Source organism: Moschus berezovskii, chromosome 3 (genome assembly GCF_049115385.1).
Source record: "Moschus berezovskii isolate FMDL1 chromosome 3, NW_MosBer_1.0, whole genome shotgun sequence".
Classification (NCBI taxonomy): domain Eukaryota; kingdom Metazoa; phylum Chordata; class Mammalia; order Artiodactyla; family Moschidae; genus Moschus; species Moschus berezovskii.
The window spans coordinates 68,557,635-68,563,634 of NC_142462.1; positions in this window are offsets into that span (position 1 = coordinate 68,557,635).

A 6,000-nucleotide genomic window follows, 5' to 3' on the forward strand; every position below is an offset into this window, starting at 1 on the left:
GTAAATAAGTGAGCAGTCAAAAACAAAAAGTTTTAGATCAGATGAAAAAAACACATCCAACTCAATGTTGAATAAGAGAGACACACCTAAAATGCAGCAACACAAAAAATCTAAAATAAAAGATGAAATATATGTAAAATGAAAAAGTATTTTAAAGAAATTCAGTATAGTTATATATTTATGAGAGAAGTTAGATGATTAGGTAAGAGACATTATTGGCAATAAACAATAGGAATTTCATTATAACAAATGGCACAATCTTCCTAAAATATTATAATTCTAAATTTATTGCACTTAATAGTGCAGTTTCTAAATATATAATGACACAACTAAAGGAAATATGACACAACTAAAAGGAAACTGGACAAACCCATTATCATAGGGAGATTTTAACAGCTATCTCTTAGTAATTGATAGACCAAGAAGACAGAAATTCCATGTGAATATAATAGATTTTTAACAATGCCATCAATAAATTTGATCTAATTTACATACTCTTTACCCAGCAAAAGCAAAATTCACATCAAATATCAATTAGCTAAGTGATAGGTATAAGACAAATCTCAACAAAGATCTAAAAACTAAAATTATGCAGAGTACATTTTCTGACAATAGTATAATTAGGTTAGAAATCAATAAAAAAGAAGGTAATATTAAAATCTCATGTTTGAAAATTACTTGATATAAGTACTTTTAAATAATTCAAAGCTAAAAAAATGAATACAAATGAAATTCAGCAAATTTTTCTTTGAATGGTAATTAAAACTAAACTTGTCAAATATTTCAGAACACAATTAACACCATACTTAAATGCTTATAGTAGGAGTGAAGCTGAAAATGAATTCTCTAAGCATACAGCTCCATGAGTTAAAAAAATAAATCTATGGAGAGCAAATAGAAACAAATAATAAAAATAAAAACAAAAGTCACTAAAATATAAAAAAACATGCACTAGAGGAAATCAACCTAAAAGTTGATTTTTTTAAAAAAAGTTGGTTTTAAAGTTTGATAAATCCCTGAAAAACAGGTCAAGAAGAAAGTAAAGAGGGCATAAAACACCAATATCAAGAATGATTTTTTTCAAAGGAGAGATTTAAGTATAGATCTCACAGTTAAGAAAATGAAGAGACTATCATAACAGTTTCAAGGTAATAATTTCAATAAAATAATTAAAAGGTTTAAAATGTCATAATTTTCCAAAACTGCCAAAATGCCACAAGAAGAAAGATAAAATACGAACAGTTTAATATGTAGTAAAGAAATTGAATCTGTAACTAAAATTCTTTGAAAAAAAATTTTCCAAGTCTGGTAGTTTTACTAGTGAATTCCTCCAAACATTTAGAAATGAAATCCATCTTACATATACTATTCCAGTGACAGAAAAAGAGGAAAAACTTCCCAAGTCATATTTTGAGGTCATCATTACTTTGGTAGCAAATATTGGTAAGAACATTATACTAAAGGACACAGGGGAAAATACTCTCTTATTTATATAGATCAAAACTCTCAAAATACTAGCAAAAAAATCCAGTGATATATAAAAATGATAATACATCATGGCCAGTGGACAATTATTCCAGGACAGCAAAATGGTATAACATGTGAAAATCTATGAAGGCAATTTACCAAATAAACAGACTAAAGAATCATAATCATCTTAAATAGAGGCAGAAAGATCATTCAGTAAAATCCAACATCTATGATTTTAAAAAAGAAAACCTACGAACTAAAAATAGAAAGATGTTTATAGCATCTTATAGCAAACATCATGCTTTAATAGGAAATATTGAAAATGTTTCTCTCCCTTTCTTTTTTTTTTTTTTGAAATATGTGTGGTCAGTTCTTCATCCCCACTGAAATAAATATCAGAACAATTAGCTCCAAATCCATATTTAAAACTCATTCCCTTGTGGCTCAGCTGGTAAAGAATCTGCCTGCAGTGTGGGAGACCTGCGTTCGATTCCTGGGTTGGGAAGATCCCCTGGAGAAGGGAAAAGCTACCCACTCCAGTATTCTGGCCTGGAGAATTCCATGGACTATACAGTCCATGGGGTCACAAAGAGTCAGACAAGACTGAGCGACTTTCATCTCTTCTCCAAGAAAAAATTTGCATGTAGCATTTGTTAGCTTCCAGCTCTTATCTATTACATCAGTATGCAAAGTAAACTCTAGTTGAGCTCTGCTGCAGATTTTCAGAAATCATCTTAATTACATAAAAAGAATGATTTCCAATATTGGCATCCCCTATAAAAATGAGGCTGTTGATAAAATGTCAAGTATTTAAAGAGCAGGGGAGGGATCTATGAAGCAGAGAATTTCAGTGTTTGAAGATATGCACTGATACTAGAAACATCTTCCAAGTAATCATCCAGACTCTACTTGTTCATTGACAGCTCTGACATTTAAAGTTATTCATTACTCACAAGCTGAAATGTCTCACTATCCCATCTACCCACACGTTCAGTTCCCCTTATACCGCAGAGAAAAAGCTTAATCCCTTTTCTATATGACAGTGCTGTAAATACTGATGACATTAGACTAGTCCAGTCTGTCTTCTCAATGCCTGGAGCTGTGATCTGTTAAAACAATACTCGTCTGAGGTGGCTTTGAGTTTCTCTACCCTCCTGGCCACTCTTCCTTTAATACCCTTCACTTTATTTAACTTCTTTTTGTCAGGGTTTATCCAGATGACACCCAGTGCTTTAAGTGTGCTCTATCCTGTGAAACAACATCTCTTTTCTACGGGGTGCTTTCTTTAAGAACTGCCTACAAACATATCGTCTAACCATCTTGTGGTTTGAGACCCAAGAAAGATCCTTGCATTGATCTTTACTAAACTTTATTTTGTTTCAGGCTTTTCCACACCTTTTCTTTTGGATCCTAAATCTGACCACTGCATCATCTTTCAAGATGTCCAACAGAACAGAACTGAAGTTGAAGACCTTCATCAGCCACCTGAAAACTTCCAGCTGGGCACCAGTCCATTCATGTGTGTCCTTCAGTTAGAGCTTTTCTCCAAATATCATACAGCCTGTGTTTCCAGAATGCCTATGTGGCCAGCAGCGAGCTTGCTAAATGCTTGCATGAAAACCACATAAACTTTGTGTAATGAATATTTTTATCTTCATTCTGATATCTTATCCAAAACATTCCTCACTCAACTTAACTTTCTAGCCACATGAATTAGCCTGTGGAGTCTGTACTCACAGAAGAAAACAAGGATTTGGAGGTTCATCTGCGTTCAAGTTCCTCCCTTTCACCTAGTAAGCTGAGTGCCCTCAGAAAAAAACACGTACAGACTCTCTGAGCCTCATCTTGCTAAATAAGAAAATGGGCTAATTGCCTAGACCCCTGCATAGAATTTTGTTTTATAATGTGCATGAACTTTGTCTAAACCAGTATTTTCCCTGTAAGGTATTCCATGAATTTCAAACTCTACATAGAGACCATCAAACATCCCCATCAGTGCAAAGGCTCAAGATTTTCACAGGTTAATGCATTCAGACACTGTACTTACACATACAAAAGTTATCACCTGTGAAGAAATGCTGTTGTGTGGGAAGATAATGATGGACAACAACCATAGTGAGGATGATGATGATCATGCCCTTCATAATGAAACTGACGGCCCACCCTGAGGTCCACGCTGTAATACTTCTGTTATTGACATACCAATAACACTCACTTGGCTTCTCATAGCATGAGTTCTATTTGTCTGCATGTCAGGATATTATAAGGCATTTCAGGACAGTTGCTAGGGTGACCAATGAATTTTATGAGGAAATATAAATGTACCTCAAATCTGTACTTCCTCTCAGAAAGAGATTGGATTCAAGGCTTATGTAATTCATAGGAAACAAGCTTCATGGTGCCATTTTTAAAACAGAACTTGTTTTTCTAGAAGCAGAGCATCAGCCCTTGCACTGTAGGAGACCACACTCCTATAAATAGATAAGAAATCTAAGGGTGTTTTGACTTAGGCAGGAAGTCTTAGAACACTGGTGAATAATTTTAGTTTTCGGTGTGTTTATTCATCAATACATTTCAAACACACACACACCCCATAGACAGATCTAGTAACTGGATCACCAAAATCCTTTATTCTAGGCTAAACCAGGCCAGCACCTAATCTAAGATTCGTGTATTCCCACCCTGTTAAAAAGACAGTCTTGGGCTTTTTACTCTTGATCTTAACCTTAACTTCTTGCCTCACCATCCATTTCTGCATATACCTAGCTCCTATTTGGCTTTGTCTTCTGTTCTTATCCCTTGTAGTTGAAGGTAGATTTGGCTTTTTTCAGTTCCAGGAAACCTTCCCACTTGATCAAGCACTAACCTGGAGCTTATCATCAATGATGGTTACCTTGGTTACCTAATAATCCTCAGGGGAGAGTTTCAGAGAGTTTCCTTGAAAATGGCCAGCTCTTGCCAGAGGAGTTTAAGAAACAGTTGCAACAGATCTTTCCTTTGCTGCTGCAGCTTAGTTGCTTCACTTGTGTCCTACTCTGTGTGACCCTATGGACTGCCACCTGCCGGATTCCTCTGTCCATTGGATTCTCTAGGCAAGAGTACTAGAGTGAGTTGCCAGGCCCTCTTCCAGGGGATCTTCCCAACCCAGGGACTGAACCCAGGTCTCCTGCACTGCAGGCTGATTCTTTACCACTGAGCCACCAGGGAAGTCTTAGACCTTTCCTTTCAGTTCAGTTCAGTCACTCAGTCGTGACCGACTCTTTGCAACCCCATGAATCACAGCATGCCAGGCCTCCCTGTCCATCACCAACTCCTGGAGTTCACTCAAACTCATGTCCATCGAGTCGGTGATGCCATCCAGCCATCTCATTCTCTGTCGTCCCCTTCTCCTCCTGCCCCCAATCCTTCCCAGCATCAGACTCTTTTCCAGTGAGTCAACTCGTCGCATGAGGTGGCCAAAGTATTGGAGTTTCAGCTTTAGCATCAGTCCTTCCAATGAACAGCCAGGATTGATCTCCTTTAGGATGGACTGGTTGGATCTCCTTGCAGTCCAAGGGACTCTCAAGAGTCTTCTCCAACACCACAGTTCAAAAGCATCGATTCTTTGGCGATCAGCTTTCTTCACAGTCCAACTCTCACATCCATTCATGACCACAGGAAAAACCATAGCCTTGACTAGACGGACCTTGGTTGGCAAAGTAATGTCTCTGCTTTTTAATAGACTATCTAGGTTGGTCATAACTTTCCTTCCAAGGAGTAAGCGTCTTTTAATTTCATGGCTGCAATCAGCATCTGCAGTGATTTTGGAGCCCAAAAATATAAAGTCTGACACTGTTTCCACTGTTTCCCCATCTATTTCCCAAGAAGTGATGGGACCAGATGCCATGATCTTTGTTTTCTGAATGTTGAGCTTCAAGCCAACCTTTTCACTCTCCTCTTTCACTTTCATCAAGAGGCCTTTGAGTTCCTCTTCACTTTCTGCCATAAGGGTGGTGTCCTCTGCATATCTGAGGTTATTGATATTTCTCCTGGCAATCTTGATTCCAGCTTGTGCTTCTTCCAGCCCAGTGTTCCTCATGATGTACTCTGCATATAAGTTAAATAAGCAGGGTGACAATATACACCTTGACGTACTCCTTTTCCTATTTGGAACCATTCTGTTGTTCCATGTCCAATTCTAACTGTTGCTTCCTGAACTTAAGAAGATTTTTTTTTTTTTTAAAGAATGAAACTTTGGTTTCAAAGGTCCCCATACGGACCTTTCCTTTAGCAGCCCCCAAAGTTTCATTCTTTTTTTTTTTAAAGAAAATCTTTCCAAGTTTTCTGTTTACTTACCATGTTTGTTTCAATTTTCCATTTTGGTAGGTGTATCTCCAGAGCACATTTTTTTCTTGAAGGATAAATTTATTAATTTATTCAACAAATACTTGCGTGGTACCAGGCTACTTAACAGCAGAGTTCCAGAAGCTTCCTGTTAGGTTTGATTCTGCCTTTGCTGGGGAACCTGTCATCTGCTTGTGCAGCATCCCA